The sequence below is a fragment of the Rhinoderma darwinii genome, chromosome 1 (genome assembly GCF_050947455.1).
Source record: "Rhinoderma darwinii isolate aRhiDar2 chromosome 1, aRhiDar2.hap1, whole genome shotgun sequence".
In the NCBI taxonomy this organism is placed as follows: Eukaryota; Metazoa; Chordata; class Amphibia; order Anura; family Rhinodermatidae; genus Rhinoderma; species Rhinoderma darwinii.
In genome coordinates, this window is record NC_134687.1 from 254,460,805 (window position 1) to 254,481,470 (window position 20,666).

The following is a 20,666-nucleotide window of genomic DNA, read 5'->3' on the forward strand; positions in this document are numbered from 1 at the left end:
AAAAGGGCAAGCGCACGACGGATTCCCAGACAGTCTCCCACACTGGTACTAGCGAGGACTTAAACAGTGTAACTTCTGAGATCAGACGAGAGAAGGCACATTCAGCTTAGAATGGATATTGCCATTAAATGCTTTAATCCATAGTACTTTTTAATCGATTGTAAAACAAAATCTAAATGACATAATAAGAAATCAAACGCACCACGGAGTCTCCCACACTGGTACTAGCGAGACATTAAGCTGTGTAACTTCTGCGATCTGACGAGAGCAGGCACACTCAGCTTAGAATGGCCATTGACATTAAATGCTTTAATCCACAGTCCTTTTTAATCGATTGTGAAACAAAATCTAAACTACATAATAAAAAGTAAACCACACCACGGTTTCCCAGACAGTCTCCCACACTGGTACTAGTGGGGCCTTAATCTGCGTAACTTCTGCGATCTGACCACAGCAGGAACATCCATCTTAGAATGGCCATTGACACTAAATGCTTTAATCCATAGTCCTTTTTATTCGATTGTGAAACAAAATCTAAACGACATAATAAAAAGTCAACGGCACCACGAATTCCCAGACAGTTTCCCACACTGGTACTTACAAGGACTTAAGCTGTGTAACTTCTGCGATCTGACGAGAGCAGGCACATTCAGCTTCGAATGGCCGTTGACATTAAATGTGTTAGTCCATAGTCCTTTTTAATCGATTGTGAAACAAAATCCAAACGACATAATAAAAAGTCAACCGCACCACGGATTCCTAGACAGTCTCCCACACTGGTACTAGCGACGCCTTAAGCTGTGTAACTTCTGCAATCTTACGAGAGCAGGCACATTCAGCGTAGAACGGCCATTGACATTAAATGCTTTAATCCACAGTCCTTTTTAATCGATTGTGAAACAAAATCTAAACGACATAATAAAAAGTCAACTGCACCAACGATTCCCAGGCAGTCTCCCACACTGGTACTAGCGAGGCCTTAAGCTGTGTAACTTCTGCGATCTGACGAGAGAAGGCACATTCAGCTTAGAATGGGCATTGCCATTAAATGCTTTAATCCATAGTCCTTTTTAATCGATTGTGAAACAAAATCTAAACGACATAATAAAAAGTCAACCGCATCACGGATTCCCAGATAGTCTCCCACACTGGTACTAGCAAGGACTTAAGCTGTGTAACTTCTGAAATCTGACAAGAGCAGGCACATTCAGCTAAGAATGGCCGTTGACATTAAATGCTTTAATCCATAGTCCTTTTTAATCGATTTTGAAACAAAATCTAAAAGATCATAATAAAAAGGCAACCGCACCATGAATTCCCAGACTGTCTCCCACACTGGTACTAGCAAGGACTTAAACTGTGTAACTTCTGCGATCTGACGAAAGCAGGCACATTCAGCTTAGAATGGCCATTAACATTTAACGCTTTAATCCATAGTCCTTTTTAATCGATTGTGAAACAAAATCTAAACGACATAATAAAACGTCAACTGCACCACGTATTCCCAGATAGTCTCCCACACTGGTACAAGCAAGGACTTAAGCTGAGTAACTTCTGCGATCTGATGAGAGCAGGCACATTCAGCTAAGAATGGCCATTGACATTAAATGCTTTAATCCATAGTCCTTTTTAATCGATTTTGAAACAAAATCTAAACGACATAATAAAAACTCAACCGCACCATGGATTCCCAGACTGTCTCCCACACTGGTACTAGCAAGGACTTAAGCTGTGTAACTTCTGCGATCTGACGAGAGCAGGCACATTCAGCGTAGAATGGCCATTACCATTTAACCCTTTAATCCATAGTCCTTTTTAATCGATTGTGAAACAAAATCTAAACTACATAATAAAAAGTAAACCACACCACGGTTTCCCAGACAGTCTCCCACACTGGTACTAGTGGGGCCTTAATCTGCGTAACTTCTGCGACCTGACCACAGCAGGAACATCCATCTTAGAATGGCCATTGACACTAAATGCTTTAATCCATAGTCCTTTTTATTCGATTGTGAAACAAAATCTAAACGACATAATAAAAAGTCAACCGCACCACGAATTCCCAGACAGTTTCCCACACTGGTACTTACAAGGACTTAAGCTGTGTAACTTCTGCGATCTGACGAGAGCAGGCACATTCAGCTTCGAATGGCCGTTGACATTAAATGTGTTAGTCCATAGTCCTTTTTAATCGATTGTGAAACAAAATCCAAACGACATAATAAAAATGCAACCGCACCACGGATTCCTAGACAGTCTCCCACACTGGTACTAGCGACACCTTAAGCTGTGTAACTTCTGCAATCTTACGAGAGCAGGCACATTCAGCGCAGAACGGCCATTGACATTAAATGCTTTAATCCATAGTCCTTTTTAATCGATTGTGAAACAAAATCTAAACGACATAATAAAAAGTCAACCGCATCACGGATTCCCAGATAGTCTCCCACACTGGTACTAGCAAGAACTTAAGCTGTGTAACTTCTGAAATCTGACGAGAGCAGGCACATTCAGCTAAGAATGGCCGTTGACATTAAATGCTTTAATCCATAGTCCTTTTTAATCGATTTTGAAACAAAATCTAAACGACATAATAAAAAGGCAACCGCACCATGAATTCCCAGACTGTCTCCCACACTGGTACTAGCGAGGCCTAAAGCTGTGTAACTTCTGCGATCTGACGAGAGCAGGCACATTCAGCTTAGAATGGCCATTGACATTAAATGCTTTAATCCATAGTCCTTTTTAATCGATTGTGAAACAAAATCTAAACGACATAATAAAAAGTCAACCGCTTCACGGATTCCCAGATAGTCTCCCACACCGCTACTAGCGAGACATTAAGCTGTGTAACTTCTGCGATCTGACGAGAGTAGGCACATTCAGCTTAGAATGGCCATTGACATTAAATTCTTTAATCCATAGTCCTTTTTAATCGATTGTGAAACAAAATCTAAACGACATAATAAAAAGTCAACCACACCACGGATTCCCAGACAGTCTCCCACACTGCTACTAGCGAGGCCTAAAGCTGTGTAACTTCTGCGAGCTGACGAGAGCAAGCACATTCAGCTTAGAATGGCCTTTGACATTAAATGCTTTAATCCATAGTCCTTTTTAATCGATATTGAAAAAAATCTAAACAACATAATAAAAAGGCAAACGCACCACGGATTCCCAGACAGTCTCCCACACTGGTACTAGCGAGGCCTTAAGCTGTGTAACTTCTGCGATCTGTCGAGACAAGGCACATTCAGCTTAGAACGGCCAATGCCATAAAATGATTTAATCCATCGTCCTTTTTAATCGATTGTGAAACAAAATCTAAACGACATAATAAAATGTCAACCACACCACGGATTCCCAGACAGTCTCCCACACTGGTACCAGCGAGGCCTAAAGCTGTTTAACTTCTACGATCAGACGAGAGCAGGCACATTCAGCGTAGAACGGCCATTGACATTAAATGCTTTAATCCATAGTCCTTTTTAATCGATTGTGAAACAAAATCTAAACGACATAATAAAAAGTCAACTGCACCAACGATTCCCAGACAGTCTCCCACACTGGTACTAGCGAGGCCTTAAGCTGTGTAACTTCTGCGATCTGACGAGAGCAGGGACATTCAGCTTAGAATGGCCATTGACATTAAATGCTTTAATCCATAGTCCTTTTTAATCGATTGTGAAACAAAATCTAAACGACATAATAAAAAGTCAACCGCATCACGGATTCCCAGATAGTCTCCCACACTGGTACTAGCAAGGACTTAAGCTGTGTAACTTCTGAAATCTGACGAGAGCAGGCACATTCAGCTAAGAATGGCCGTTGACATTAAATGCTTTAATCCATAGTCCTTTTTAATCGATTTTGAAACAAAATCTAAACGACATAATAAAAAGGCAACCGCACCATGAATTCCCAGACTGTCTCCCACACTGGTACTAGCAAGGACTTAAACTGTGTAACTTCTGCGATCTGACGAAAGCAGGCACATTCAGCTTAGAATGGCCATTAATCCCTTAGTGACCAGCCCATTTTAGGCCCTAATGACCAAGCTATTTTATTCGTTTTTCTATAGTCGCATTCAAAGAGCTATAACGTTTTTATTTTTTCGTCTACATAGCTGTATGAGGACTTGTTTTTTGCGGGATTAGTTGTGCTTTTTAATAGCACCATTTTTGGGTACATATAATTTTTATATTAACTTTTATTAACCCTTTTGGGGGGGATTATAAAAAAAAACTGAAATTCCGCCATTGTTCTATGCGTTTTTAAATTGACGCCGTTCACTATGCGACCTAAATAACATGTTACCTTTATTCTATGGGTCGGTACGATTAGGGTTATACCACATATGTATAGGTTTTTTTAAGTTTTACGACTTTTGCACAATAAAAACACTTTTGAACTAAAATTATTTGTTTTTGCATCGTCGCTTTCCAAGAGCCGTAATTTTTTTATTTTTCCATCAATGTAGTGATTTTTTGGGCTTGTTTTCTGCGGGACAAGACGTAGTTTTAAATGGTACTGTTTTGGGGTGCATGGGACTTATTGATTCATTTTTATTATGACTTTTTTGGGGGGCAATGGAAAAAAATTGCAATTTCGCCATGGTTTTTTGCGTTTTTTTTTTACGGTGTTCACTTTGCGGTTTAAATTACATATTAACTTTATTAATGGAGTCATTACGGTCGCGGTGATACCACATATGTGTACTTTTTTTATTTTTTACACTTTTACTAAATAAAACCACTTTTTATGGAAAAAAATGGATTTATTTTTTTACTGTACTTTTTATTAATAATATTTATTTCACTTTGATGACTTATTTTATTAGTCCCACTAGGGGACTTTACTGTGCGATCTTCCGATCGCTGCTATAATGCTTTGGTGTACTTCGTATACCAGAGCATTATTGCCTGTCAGTGTAAATCTGACAGGCAATCTGTTAGGACGTGCCTCCGGTGCGTCCTAACAGGAATATGTCCAGGGCAGACCTGGGGGCTTTTATCAAGCCCCCGGCTGCCATGACACCCCATCGGAGACCCGCGATTTCATTTGCGGGCCGCCGATGGGTGACAGAGGGAGCGCACTCCCTCTGTAAACAAAGTTAAATGCCGCGGCCGCTATTGACGGCGGCATTTAACGGGTTAAACGGCCGCGATAGGAGTAAACTTCGATCGCGGGCGTTGGAGCAGGAGCTCAGCTGTCATCAGACAGCAGAGCCCCGGCTCCTGCCTGCACGGGAGACCCGTGCAGGACTTAGACTAGGCTGACGTGAAAAGGCGTCAGCCTAGCCTAAAGCCCATTAGTGACCGACGTAAAAAGGCGTATTAGTGGTCACTAAGGGGTTAACATTTAACGCTTTAATCCATAGTCCTTTTTAATCGATTGTGAAACAAAATCTAAACGACATAATAAAAGGTCAACTGCACCACGTATTCCCAGATAGTCTCCCACACTGGTACAAGCAAGGACTTAAGCTGAGTAACTTCTGCGATCTGACAAGAGCAGGCACATTCAGCTAAGAATGGCCATTGACATTAAATGCTTTAATCCATAGTCCTTTTTAATCGATTTTGAAACAAAATCTAAACGACATAATAAAAACTCAACCGCACCATGGATTCCCAGACTGTCTCCCACACTGGTACTAGCAAGGACTTAAGCTGTGTAACTTCTGCGATCTGACGAGAGCAGGCATATTCAGCGTAGAATGGCCATTAACATTTAACGCTTTAATCCATAGTCCTTTTTAATCGATTGTGAAACAAAATCTAAACGACATAATAAAAAGTCAACTGCACCACGTATTCCCAGATAGACTCCCACACCGGTACTAGCAAGGACTTAAGCTGTGTAACTTCTGCGATCTGACGAGAGCAGGCACATTCAGCTAAGAATGGCCATTCACATTAAATGCTTTAATCCATAGTCCTTTTTAATCGATTTTGAAACAAAATCTAAACGGCATAATAAAAAGTCAACCGCACCAACAATTCCCAGACAGTCTCCCACACTGGTACTAGCGAGGCCTTAAGCTGTTTAACTTCTGCCATCTGACAAGAGCAGGCACATTCAGCTTAGAATGGCCATTGACATGAAATGCTTTCCTCCATAGTCCTTTTTAATCGATTGTGAAAAAAATCTAAACAACAAAGCTTCAGGTCAACAGCACCACGCATTCCCAGACAGTCTCCAAAACTGGTACTAGCGAGGTCTTAAAGTGTTATTGTTCTGTGATTTGACAAAAAAAGGCACGTTTCAGCTTAGAATGGCCGTTACCGTTTTAAGCTTTAGTTTATTTTTCTTTTTAATCGATTGTGAAACAAAATCTAAACAACAAAGCGTTTGCTCAACAGCACCACAGATTCCCACACTGGTACTAGAGATGCCTTAAGCAGTATAACTACTACAATCTGACGAGAGCAGGCACATTAAGCTTAGAATGGCCGTTGACATTAAATGCTTTAATCCATAGTCCTTTTTAATCTATTGTGAAACAAAATCTAATAAAAATCAAACCGCACCACGGATTCCCAGACAGTCTCCCACTCTGGTACTAGCAAGGCCTTAAGCCGTGTGACTACTGCGATCTGATGAGAGCAGGCACATTCAGCTTAGTATGTCTATTCACATCTTAAGCTTTAGTCCATAGTCCTTTTGTAATCGATTGTGAAACAAAAGTTAAACAACAATAATAAGTCAACAGCACCACAGATTCCCAGACAGACTTCCACACTGGTACTAGCGAGGTCTTAAGGTGTTTTTTTTCTGCGATTTGATGAGAGAAGGCACATTTCAGCTTAGAATAGCCATTAACTTTTAACCCCTTCTCGACATCCGCCGTATATATACGGCGCTACCGGGAAGGTATTCCCGCAAACCGCAGTACAGTTACGTTGCAGTGATGGTGCTGGCTCAGAAGCAGAGCTGGCACCATCACCGCAGGGTGACAGCTGTATTATACAGCTGGCACCCTCCTGTAACTGCCAGGACCGGAGCTATTCTCCGATCCGGCTGATTAACCACTCAGATGCTGCGCTCAATAGATTCCCAGGATTACCGATCGGCAACCCAGCAACGCAATCGCTGGGTTGCTGTGGCAATCGGAGGCCAAATAATGGCGTCCAAGTCTGCCTTGTACGGGAGCCGATGAGGACCCGCCTGTGGCATGTCCTCATAGGCTTGCTGTCAGTGAATATCTGACAGCGCTAATACACTGCACTACGTATGTAGTGCAGTGTATTAGAGTAGCGATCGGGGCATCAGGCCCTCAAGTGCCCTAGTGGGACTAGTCAAAATAGTAAAAACAAGTTAATAAAAATGTCAAAAAACAATAAAGACACACGTTTCAAGTAAAAAAATAAATAGCTAAACTGCCTTTTTTTCCCATAGTAAGTTTTTTATTATGGGAAAAACCGTAAAAATTAAAAAAAACTATACATAATTGGTATCGCCGCGTCCATAACGACCCAAACTACAAAACTATTATGTAATTTATCCCGCACGGTGAACGCCGTAAAAAAAAAAACAACGCCAGAATCTTTGTTTGTAGGTCACATCTCCTTCCAAAAAATGCTATAAAAAGTGATCAAAAAGTCACATTTACTCCAAAATAGTACCAATAAAAATGACAACCCGTTCCGCAAAAAATAATCCCTGACACAGCTTTGTCCACGCAAAAATAAAAAAGTTATGGCGACACAGAAAACAAATTATTTTATTAAATAAACGTGATTTTATTGTGCAAAAGCTGCAATAAATTTAAAAAAACTATATAAATTTGGTATCGACGTAATCGTATCGAATAAAGTTAACATGTAATTTAGGGCGCACTGTGGATGCCAAAAAAAAAAACCAATAAAAAACTATTCCAGAATTGCTTGTTTTTGGTAATTTCCTTTACCAAAAAATGAAATAAAAAGTGATCAAAAAGTCGTATGTGTTCCAAAATGGTACCAATTAAATCTACAGCCCGTCTCGCAAAAAACAACCCGCACACAGCTCAATCAACCGAAAAATAAAAAAGTTATGGCACTAGTAATGCGGTGATGAAAAAACATCTCAATGCGCAGGCCGGAGGGAATATTCCTTCAGTTTCAGGGCCCTAGTATTTAGGAACTAGGAAAGGGAAGGGACATAGCATATCCGCTGGAAGCGAGGGTGCCAGTATTATACCAGCGTAAAACTTTCCCAGCAAAATTTCCCAAACTACAAAGGAGAAAAAGTCCCCAAAAGGTGCAGAGTGTTACAAAAGGGGGATAAGAAAGAAAATCGTTTATCAGTGCGACACTGGCCTGCGCATAACGCATCGCTTCACATCTATGGATAATTGTATTATTTACCCCATTATTATACCCTCTTATTATACCCTGATGTACTCCGCACAGATTACATATACCCCCACATTATAAACTGAAATACCAGCAAAACTCAAACAAAACTACCAAGCAAAATCCATGCTCAAAATGGCAGTCTTTCCCTTCTTAGCCCTACAGTGTGCCCAAACAGCAATTTATGTCCACAACTAAGGCATTACCATACCCGGGAGAACCCACTTAACAATTTATGGGGTAAGATTCTCTAGGAGTACAACATATTGTGCGGTGAATAGGCAGATCATTGGAAAAATAGCAATTTTCACTTTGCGCAGTGCAAAGTTTTCATTTCTGAAAAACACCTGTGGAGTCAAAATTCTCACTACACCCCATGATAAATGCCTTTAGGGGTGAAGTTTCTAAAACGGGGACACTTTTGTTTGGTACATCAGCGGTTTTGCAAATACAACATGCTGTCCGCAAACCATTCCAGCAAAATCTACGCTCCAAAAGATAAATACCGCTCCTTTTCTTCTGAATGTTCCATATATGTAAACAGCCGATTATAACCACATATGGGGTGCTACCGTATTCGGGAGAAATTGCTTTACAAATGTTGGGGTGCTTTTTATTCTCTATTCCTGGTAAAAATTAAAAATGTTGATCTAAATCTACATCTTATTGGGAAAAAAAATGTATTTTTAATTTTCATGGCTTAATTCTAATTAATTCAGCAAAAAACCTTTGGGATCAAAATTTTCACTATACCCTTAGATGATTCCTCAGGGGGTGCAGTTTCCCAAATGGAGTCACTTTTGGGGTGTTTCCACTGTACTAGTACTACAGGGGCTCAGCAAATGTGACATGGCACCCAGAAACCATTCCAAAATCCAAATGGTGCTCCTTCCATTCTGAGCCCTACCGTGTGTCAAAACAGACGTTTATGACCACATATGGGGTATTGTTTTACTCGGGAGAAATTGCTTTACAAATGTTGCAGTGCTTTTTCTTCTTCAGTCCTTGTGGAAATGAAAAAAAAATAGCTAAACCTACATTTTCTTTGAAAAAAATGTAGATTTTCATTTTTACGGCCTACTTCCAATAAGTTCTGTAAAAACACCTGTGGGGTCAAACTGCTCACTGTACCCCTAGATAATTTCCTCAAGGGGTGTAGTTTACAAAATGGGGTCACTTATTGGGGGTTTTCACTGTTTTGTAACCCTCAGGGGCTTTGCAAATGTGACATGGCCACCGCAAACCATTCCTGCTAAATTTGAGTACCAAGAGCCAAATGGCCCTCTTTCACTTCTCAGCCTCGCCGTGTGTCCAAAGAGCCGTTCATGACCACATGTGTGGTATTGTTTTACTCAGGAGAAATTGCTCTAAAAATGTTGTGGTGCTTTTTCTACTTTAGTTCTTTTGGAAATGAAAAAAAATTAGCTAAACCTACATTTTATTTGAAAAAATGTAAATTTCCATTTTCATGGCCTAGTTCCAAACATTTTTGCAAAAAAACTGGCAGGTTAAAATGCTTGCTACACCCCTAAATAAATTCATCGAGGGGTGTAGTTTCCCAAATGGGGTCACTTTTGCGGGGTTTCCACTGTTTTAGTTCCACAAGACCTCTTCAAAGCTGACATGGTGCCTAAAATATATTCTAATAAAGAGGAGGCCCAAAATCCACTAGGTGCTACTTTGCTTCGGAGGCCGGTGCTTCAGTCAAGTAGCACACTAGAGCCACATGTGGGATATTTCCTAAAAATGCAGAACCTGGGCAATAAATATTGAGTTGCATTTCTCTGGTAAAACCTTCTGTGGTACAAAAAAAATGGAGTCATATTATTCAATGAATAACTGGAAAAAAATAATGCATTTCACCTCTACTTTGCCTTAATTCCTGCGAAATGTCTAAAGGGTTAAGAAACTTTCTAAATGCTGTTTTGAATACTTTGAGGGGTGCAGTTTTTTTAAATGGGGTGACTTATTGGGGGTTTCTAATATCTAAGGACCAGAAAGCCACTTCGGAACTGAACTGGCCCCTGTAAAAATAGCCTTTTGAAATTTTCTTGAAAATGTGAGAAATTGCTGCTAAAGTTCTAAGCCTTGTAACGTCCTAGAAAAATAAAAGGATGTTCAAAAAACGATGCCAAACCAAAGTAGACATATGGGGGATGTTAATTAGCAACATTTTTGTGAGGTATAACTGCCTGCCTTACAAGCAGATACATTAAAATTGAGAAAAATGCTAATTTTTGCAATTTTTCGCTAAATTTTGATGTTTTTCACAATTAAATACTGAATGTATCGGGCAAATTTTGCCAGTAACATAAAGTCCAATGTGTCACGAGAAAATAATCTCAGAATTGCTTGGATAGGTACAAGCATTCCGGAGTTATTACCACATAAAGTGAAACATGTCAGATTTGAAAAATGAGGCTCTGTCAGGAAGGTCAAAAGTGGCCAAAGAGGGAAGGGGTTAAAGCTTTAGTCTATTGTCCTTTTTAATAGATTGTGAAACAAAATCTAAACAGCATAGCAATAGGTCAGCAGCACCACGGCTTCTCAGACAATCTCCCACACTGGTAGTAGCAAGGCCTTAAACTGTGTAATTTCTGCAATCTGATGAGTGCAGGCACACTCAGCTTAGAAAGGCCATTAACATTTAAAGCTTTAATCCATAGTCCTTTTTTTATCGATTGTGAAACAAAATCTAAACGACATAATAATAAGTAAACCACACCACGGATTCCCAGACTGGTACTAGCAAGGCCTTAAGCCGCGTAACTACTGCATTCTGACGAGAGCAGGCACATTCAGCTTTGAACGGCCATTGACAATTAAAGCTTTAGTCTATAGTCCTTTTTAATCGATTATGAAACAAAATCTAAACGGTTTAACAATAGGTCAACAGCACCACGGATTCCCAGACAGCCTCCCGCACTTGCAGTAGCAAGGCCTTAAGCCGTGTAACTACTGCGATCTGACGAGAGCAGGCACATTCAGCATTGAATGGCCATCAACATTTAATGTTTTAATCCAAAGTCCTTTTTTAATCGCTTGTGAAACAAAATCTCAATGGCAAAGCAATAGGTCTAGAGCACCACAGATTCCCACACAGTCTCCTACACTGGTACTTGCGAGGTCTTAAGGTGTTATTCTTCTGCGATTTGACGAGAAAAGGCGCATTTCAGCTTAGAATGGCCATTAACTTTTAAAGCTTTAGTCTATTCTCCTTTTTAATCGATTGTGAAACAAAATCTAAACGACATAATAATAAATCAACCGCACCACGGATTCCCAGACAGTCTGCAACACTGGTACTAGCAAGGCCTTAAAGAGGCTCTGTCACCAGATTTTGCAACCCCTATCTGCTATTGCAGCAGATAGGCGCTGCAATGTAGATTACAGTAACGTTTTTATTTTTAAAAAACGAGCATTTTTGGCCAAGTTATGACCATTTTTGTAATTATGCTTGCAAAAGTCCAAGTGGGTGTGTTTAAAAGTAAAAGTCCAAGTGGGCGTGTATTAGGTGCGTACATCGGGGCGTTTTTAATACTTTTACTAGCTGGGCGCTGTGAAGAGAAGTAACATCCTCTTCTCTTCAGAACGCCCAGCTTGTGACAGTGCAGATCTGTGACGTCACTCACAGGTCCTGCATCGTGACGGCCACATCGGCAGCAGAGGCTACAGTTGATTCTGCAGCAGCATCAGCGTTTGCAGGTAAGATCGACTTACCTGCAAACGCTGATGCTGCTGCAGAATCAACTGTAGCCTCTGGTGCCGATGTGGCCGTCACGATGCAGGACCTGTGAGTGACGTCACAGATCTGCACTGTCACAAGCTGGGCGTTCTGAAGAGAAGAGGATGTTACTTCTCTTCACAGCGCCCAGCTAGTAAAAGTATTAAAAACGCCCCGATGTACGCACCTAATACACGCCCACTTGGACTTTTACTTTTAAACACACCCACTTGGACTTTTGCAAGCATAATTACAAAAATGGTCATAACTTGGCCAAAAATGCTCGTTTTTTAAAAATAAAAACGTTACTGTAATCTACATTGCAGCGCCTATCTGCTGCAATAGCAGATAGGGGTTGCAAAATCTGGTGACAGAGCCTCTTTAAAGAGGCTCTGTCAGAAAAGATTCAGAAGTGTCAGGATTGTGAATACACATGACGTCCAGGCAGGATGATCATGTGTATTCATTATCAGGACACTTGATTAACGTTAATCTCTGTTTATGTGGCTGCACATCGCTGCTGTGTAAATCAATGGAGATGAGTGTATGATGCTGACTGGTCACTGATTGGTCAGCTTCATACACGTAAACATGCCCAATTAAAAACACAATACATGCCCAGTTGGACATAACGAAAAAAAAACGCCCAGTTGTCCATTTCTAACCTTATTTCCATATATATAAAATAGCTCATAACTTGGCCAAAAATTAACGTTTTAAAAAAAAAAAAAAAACGTTACTGTTATCTACATTGCAGCACCGATCCCATGCAATAGGAGATAGGGATTTGAGAATCTGGTGACAGAGCCTCTTTAAGCTGTGTAACTTCTGCAATCTGACAAGAGCAGGCACATTCAGCTTAGAATGGCCTTTGACAATTAAAGCTTTAGTCTGTAGTCTTTTTTAATCAATTGTAAAACAAAATCTAAACGGTTTAACAATAGGTCAACAGCACTACGGATTCCCAGTCAGTCTCCCACACTGGTACTAGTAAGGCCTCAAGCTGTGTAAGTTTTGCAAGCTGATGAGAGCAGGCACATTCAGCTTAGAATGGCCATTGACATTTAAAACTTTAATCCATAGTCCTTTTTTAATCGATTGTGAAACAAAATCTAAACGACATAATAATAAGTCAACCGCACCACGGATTCCCAGACTGGTACTAGCAAGGCCTTAAGCCATGTTACTTTTGCGATCTTTCGAGAGCAGGCACATTCAGCATTGAATGGCCATCGACATTTAATGTTTTAGTCCAAGGTGCTTTTTTAATAGCTTGTGAAACAAAAATCTAAATGGCAAAACAATAGGTCTACAGCACCACAGATACCCAGACTGTCTCCCACACTGGTACTAGCGAGGTCTTAAGGTTTTATTCTTCTGCAATTTGACAAGAAAAGGCACGTTTCAGCTAAGAATGGCCATTAACTTTTAAAGCATTAGTCTATTGTCCTTTTTAATCGATTGTGAAACAAAATCTAAACAGCAAAAAAATAGGTCAAGAGCATGACAGATTCCCAGACAGTCTCCCACACTAGAACTTGCGAGGCCTTAAGCTGTGTAACTACTAGGATCTGACAAGAGCAGTGACATTCAGCTTAGAACGGCCATTGACATTTATAGCTTTAGTCCATAGTCCTTTTTTAATCAATTGTGAAACGAAATCTAAACAACATAATAATGAATCAACCGCACCACGGATTCCCAGACAGTCTCCAACACTGGTACTAGCAAGGCCTTAAGCTGTGTAACTTCTGCAATCTGATGAAAGCAGGCACATTTAGCTTAGAATGGCCATTGACAGTTAAGACTTTAGTCTATAGTCCTTTTTAATCGATTGTGAAACAAAATCTAAACGGCATAATAATAAGTCAACAGCACCACAGATTCCCAGACAGTCTCCCACACTGGAACCAGCAAGAGCTTAGGCCACGTAACAAATGCGATCTGACAAGAGCAGGCACTTGCAGCTTAGAATGGCCATTGACTTTAAAAATATTAGTCCATAGTGCTTTTTTAATCGATTGTAAAACATAATCTAAAGAACATAATAATAAGTCAACCGCACCACGGATTCCCAGACAGACTCCCACACTGGTACTAGCGAGACCTTAAACTGTGTAACTTCTATGATTTGTCGAGAGCAGGAAAATTCAGCTTAGAATGGCCATTGACATTTAAAAAGCTTTAATCCATAGCCCTTCTTTAATCGATTGTGAAACAAAATCTAAACGGCAAAAAATAGGTCTACAGCACCAAGGATTCCCAGACTGGTGCTAGCGAGGCCTTAAGCCATGTAACTACTGCGATCTGATGAGAGCAGGCACATTCAGCTTAGAATGGCCTTTGACATTTTTTTTTCTATTCAAAATTTTTTATTGTGTTTCAATACACCCAGATACAGAACACAGTGGAGGGAAGGCCTCCATACATTAAAGGAAAACAACAAACAAGACCAAAGCTAAAAGCAAAAAAGTGTGCATCACATCCCAATACAAAGGACATTATTCATTGTACAGCAGCAGCATGAATGAGCCTAAAATCAAATAAGAGGAGCACTACAAAGGATGAAACATAATAATAACAAGTCAGACTCCTAAACATCAGAAGGTACAATGAGGCCATTGAATTCAATCAGAGAAGGAGAGGCACATTACCCTAGACAGGGGAAGCGAAAGAATAGAAGAAGTCACCAAGAAGGGGGAATAGAAGGGAAGGGAGGGAGGAAAACATGGGGAGCCTGGACTCCAGTTCCGGAGTATCATGAGTGAAAACAGAAAAGAGCAAGAACCGCAATACACTTAACAGGGGCATAGTCCGACTCAAGTTACAGCAGGAAGATAGGAGGAGGAAGAAAGGAACGCAATCCATGGAGACCACGTAGACGTGTATTTTACAGAAGCAGCCGGGGAATGGGCCACCAGGTGTTCCATTCTCTGTATCAAGGCAACCTCTTGAAACCACTCATCTAACGTTGGGGGTATCGCCTTTTTCCACATACGCGGGATCACTGACTTTGCCGCCTGAAGGAGATGTCTAGTTAGGGAACTTTTATAAATGTGTAATGGCATCGGGAACATAAATAAAAGAGCCGCTTCAGTAGACTTGGGAACAGAGACACCAGTACCACATCCCAAAAACTCCTCAACGAGGGGCAACTCCACCAAACATGAGACATGGAACCTCCCATAGCACCACAACGCCAACAATTGTCAGGCACGGACGGATACCATTTATGAAGAGCAGCCGGGACTCGGAACCATTTAGAGACAATTTTGTAACTAGTTTCCTGGGCCCTGATGGCTATAGAGGCTTTTTAAGAAAGGGAGAAACACCGCTTCCATTGTGCGTCAGTGAAATTAGTATGTAATTCTCTCTCCCAAGCCCTGCAGAAGGAAGCGAGTTGGTGGGATCGCTGGGAAAGGAGTAGTTTATATAATGTGGAGATGGCATGGGTAGGGGGCAGGGTGGAAACACATAAGCGTTCAAAATCAGTCAGCAACCGGTGAAGATGGGCGCGGCGATGAAAAGCACCGTAAAAATGCTTTAACTGGTAGTATTCAAACATATGGCGAGTAGAGGGCATATCAGCGGGGCAGATGGAGGCTAAAGGGAGTAGAGAGGAATCAGAGAGGACCTGAGCAAAATACATGGGATTGGTGGATGACCTGCCTAGGAAGGAGCGACCAGCCCTACCAGCAGGAAAGGCTGGATTGTCAGTAATAGGTGTTAAAGGACCCAATGGGTCTATGAGCGAACCTCCCGGCCCTAAAGACCGCAACGCCAAGGGGGTATGGTAAACAACAAATGAGGCTTGAGTCGGTCTGTTCCCAGACAGGGTCCATGGCAGGGTAGATAGGGTTGTTGGGATAAACTAACCCACAGTTTTGATTTGCGATTATGAAAAAAATCCAAAGCACGCGCATGAGTCGACGCCAAGTAATAGAGCCGACAGTCCGGCAGACCAACCCCACCCGCACCTCTGGCTCGAGTAAGAAGAGTTTGACTCAAACATGGACGGTAGGATCCAAAGCACTGCTGGAGTCGTAACCAGTAAGAAGATGGGATGGAGATGGGGATCGTCTGCAGGAGAAAAAGTAATCTGGGAAGGAGAGACATTTTGATAATATTAATACGGCCAAAGCAGGAGAATTCAGTCTTAAGCCAGGAATTGAGATCTGTGCGAAACTTGGCCAGTAGGGGAATGAAATTATTTGTAAACAGTTGTGTGAGGTCACAACTTATATAGGCACCCAAGTATGACACTAACGGCATCGGGAGAGAAACATTCAACGCTTCAGACTTTGAGAAGTTGATCTTAAAGTTAGATAATGTTCCAAAATGGGACAGCTCGGACATCAATGAGGGGAGAGATACATGAGGGTCTGTGAGATAAACCAATAAGTCATCAGCAAATGTAGAGCACTTGTATTCCGTCCCTCCTATGGTAATACCTTTAATATATGTGTTGTTCCGAATGGAGGCCATGAGATGCTCCATGACCAGGACATACAACAGTGGGGATAGGGGGCAGCCCGGCCTTGTGCCATTATGAATAGTGAAAGGTGCAGCGAGGGAGCCATTTATTTTTATTTGGGCGGAAGGAGAGCGATACAGTGCCATCATTTTAGCAAGGAGGGAAGGTCCTATTCCTACATGTTGAAGGGTTTGGCAAAGGGCGGGCCATGATATTCTACAAACGCCATTTCGACATCTAGGGATAGGATCATGAGTGGGATGTGGTGAGTCTGGGCATGGTGAATAATATCTAAAGTTTTAAGGGTGTTGTCACGGGCCTCCCGACCGGGTACAAACCCCACTTGGTCCGGGTGAACTAGATTAGGCAGGTATTTATTCAGTCTATTGGCAAGCAATTTGGCGTAAATTTTTAGGTCAAAAATGAGTAATAAGATGGGACGATAACTGGAACAGAGTTGAGGATCCGTACCCGGCTTAGGAATGACAGCGACATGGGCCAAAGTGGAGCTAGGAGGAAACAGGACTTCCGGGGAAATAGAATTAAAAGCTTGTAGCAGAAGCGGCAGCAAACGGTCAGCTAATGTTTTGTAAAACTTGGCAGTATAGCCATCCGGACCAGGACTCTTCCCCCCAGGAAGGTCGGTTATAACCGCAAGGAGCTCCGGAGAGGTGAAGTCCATATCAAGTTCCTCAGCTATCTCCCTGGACAAAGGTGTGAAGGGAGAGGAGAAAGAGTCCCGACCCGGCGGAGCGGAGTGGGTGGGAAGACCAAGGTTGTAGAGATCAGAGTAAAATCTATGAAAGCAATCCGCTATCTCTGGGGTCATGTGAACAACCTGGCCAGAGGGAGATTTAGTGTTTGGTATATGTGACTGGGCTATCCTAGCCTTTAAAGTTCTGGCCAACATGCGTCCGTTTGTTGCCAAACTCATAGAACTTACTACGACAGACTTGAAGGGCACACTTGTGGGCCGAGTCCAACAGACGTCTGGCGTCCTGTTGGGCAATCTGTAGCTCCCGCAAAATCAGAAGAGAAAGTGCATGCTTGTGAGCCAGTTCAAGGGAGCTAATTTTTTGGAGAGCAGTTTTAAGGGAGTGAGCCCTCTCGCTTTTAAGGCGCGCCCTGTGTTTTATAAGGACCCCGCTGAGTACACACTTAATGGCTTCACATCGAACCATGTTAGACGTGTCATCATGGGCGTGATCAGATGTGAAATGCTCAACCGTTTGTAGCAGATCAGCATGGCACACCCCATCTAGGAGCAGGGACTCATTAAGTCTCCAAGTCCAGGGGCCCTTAGTGAGGAAGGGGAAATGTAAGGTACAATATATAGGGGCATGGTCAGCGCAAAGGATACTGCCGATGGACGTAGAGGCGACCCAGGGAAGAGCATGAAGCTGAAGAAGAATATAATCCAAGCGACTGTAGGTGCCATGCGGATGGGAATAAAAACTATAATCCTTATCAGTGGGATGTTGAAGGCGCCAAGCATCACAAAGTTGAAGCTGTTAGAGAGCACGTCTCACCCGCTTAATAGCACCATATGCAACACTAGAGCGACCAGTAAAGTTATCTATCATCGGATCCAAAGTAAGGTTAAAGTCTCCGCACAACACCACAGTCCCCCGGACCACCGGAAGGGCAGTATCCATGAGTTTAACCTCTTCCCGCCGCAGCCCTTTTTCAGATTTTCATTTTCGTTTTTTCCTCCCCACCTTCCAAAAGCCATAACGTCTTTATTTCTCCATCGATATAGTACTATGAGGGCTTGATTTTTGCATGACGAGTTGTAGTTTTTCGTAGCACCATTTATTTTGCCATATAATGTACTAGGAAACTGGAAAAAAAATATTTGTGGGGTAGAAAATGAAAAAAACAGCGATTCCAGAGTTTTTTTTCTATATTTTACTACTTTTACAAGTAAAAACCTAAGTGTAAAAAAGAACATTTATTTTGTGACGCCAAATTCCGAGAGCCACAACTTTATTTTTCCGTTGATTAAGTGATATGAGGGCTTATTTTTTTGCGGAATAAGCTGTAGTTTTTAATAATACCATTTTGGTGTAAATGCACCGGTTTGATAACTTTTTATTTAATTTTTTGTGGGAGATTAGGTGACCAAAAAATAGAGATTCTGGCAATTCCAATTTTTTTTTTTTACGACGTTCACCGTGCGGGTTAAATAATGATATATTGTAATAGTTCAGACTTTTACGGACGCGGCGATACCAATTTTTTTTATTTCTTTATTTTTACACAAAAAAACAACTTTATTTAACTCATTTTTACTTTTTTTATTAGTCCCCCTAGGGGACTTCAGCCAGCGATCGTTAGATCGCTTGCAAGATATACTGCAATACTAATATATTGCAGTATATCGTGATTCTGGCAGGCAACTTTTAAGCCCTGCCATAGCAACCATTGCAACGCAATCGCGGGGGGCGCAATGGGCTGTTAGAGGGGGTCGCCCCCCTCTTTCTAACGATATAAATGCTGCGGTCTCTGTTGACCGTGGCATTTAAGGCGTTAAACTAGCGGGATCGCTAGTTACTGTGAGGTGTCGGCTGTAACAAACTCCATACTTCCCCTACCCGACTTTGGCGTATGGACACGTCAAATGTCGGGAACGGGTTAAGAAGGAAAGGCACCTGGTCCTAGTTAGGAACATAAGCATTAATCACCGTGAACTCCCGCCCACCAATATTAAGCACTAGGATGATGTATCTAGCGTCGGGGTCCACAACAGAATTTACAACCTGATGGGGGAGAGATTTGTGGAGAACTATGGCAACTCCACACGATCTGGAAAGGGGATTTTTATTGAAATGCCAATTAGTGTAAAATTTATGCTTAATGGTAGGGGAATGCCCTTCCTTAACCCCTTCACGACCAGCCCACGTAGATTAACGGGCTGCAGTGCTGGGCTTTTGTCCAGCAGCCCGTCAATCAACGTGCTGTCAGAACAGAGTGCACAGCGCTCTCCCTGTGCTCTGAATCTCTCAGCACACGCTGCTACTAGCAGCCTAAGTGCTGAGAGAAGACATCAGGACCGGATTGGTGTCGGTCCCGATGACGTGATCACCATGATAAAGCTATCATGGTGTTCACAGCAAAGCTTGTTGCAGCAACAAACTTTCGCTGTTTGTTACAATGTTTCTCCTCCCTCCCTGTCAGATCATTCTGAGACATTGAGGGAGAAGCACTGTACCGAGCAGCTGCTGTGTGTCTCACATAAAGACACAATGACTGTGAAACACACAAAAAACACCTCCACATAGATAGTTTAGTGTAGGCAGCTAGTTATAGCTGAGGTAGTCTGTTAGGCAGATAGTACTCGGACTAGGACAATGAGTTAGTTAATTAATAATCAATTAGAGCTTATAATATATATATATATATATATATATATATATATATATATATATATATATACAAATATACACACACACACACGTAATATATATTATATATAGACATATATTTGAAATTTGTTAATACTAAAAATTAATAATTAGGGATGTTATATATATCTATAACATCATATAGATATATGCGTACATGTAATATATACGTATACACACATATACTTATATAAATCTCTTCATATATTTTACACGTCTGTAAATTCTAAATACATTGATTCATTGTTAGGCTGCAAAAACTGCTCCAGAAGTTTTTTTCACAGTGCTTTGACAATAACTCGTCAAAACACTCGTCGAGGAGTTTTTTTTACCCTTCTGACTAATTGAAATGGAGTTTTGGAGGCGGAAACCGCCTCAAGATAGGTCATGTCGCTTCTTTTTACCGCGATGCGTTTTTTTTGCTCACGGTAAAAAAGCTCGTCCAACTCCCATTGAAATCAATGGGAGACATTTTCGGGCGGTTTTTGACGAGTTTTGCGGAGCGGTTTCCGCTCTGAAAAACTCGTAAAAAAACTCAGTGTGAACAGGGCCTTAGGGTTGTTCAAAAATTTATTGATCGATGGATTAGTGGACTTTTTCTTTGTTACTTTTCTTAAAACTGTTACAAAAAATAAGTTAAAAAATAAAATACGTAAAAAAAATGGCACGCAAGTTATATACCACTGAAGAGGCATTTGCTCTCTTGGATTCTGATAGTGAATGGG

The 20,666-nt window shown here is 41.4% G+C and overlaps 6 pseudogenes; all 6 read right to left on the reverse strand.

The window, feature by feature from the left end:
• Positions 1-552: 552 nt before the first annotated feature.
• LOC142666574 (5S ribosomal RNA) lies at positions 553-671 on the reverse strand (annotated as a pseudogene).
• Positions 672-1,483: 812 nt separating this feature from the next.
• On the reverse strand, positions 1,484-1,602 carry LOC142702425 (5S ribosomal RNA; annotated as a pseudogene).
• A 439-nt stretch (positions 1,603-2,041) lies between these two features.
• LOC142705311 (5S ribosomal RNA) lies at positions 2,042-2,160 on the reverse strand (annotated as a pseudogene).
• Positions 2,161-2,599: 439 nt separating this feature from the next.
• On the reverse strand, positions 2,600-2,718 carry LOC142699244 (5S ribosomal RNA; annotated as a pseudogene).
• Positions 2,719-3,528: 810 nt separating this feature from the next.
• LOC142677580 (5S ribosomal RNA) lies at positions 3,529-3,647 on the reverse strand (annotated as a pseudogene).
• Positions 3,648-5,984: 2,337 nt separating this feature from the next.
• Positions 5,985-6,103, reverse strand: LOC142707242 (5S ribosomal RNA; annotated as a pseudogene).
• Positions 6,104-20,666: the final 14,563 nt, after the last annotated feature.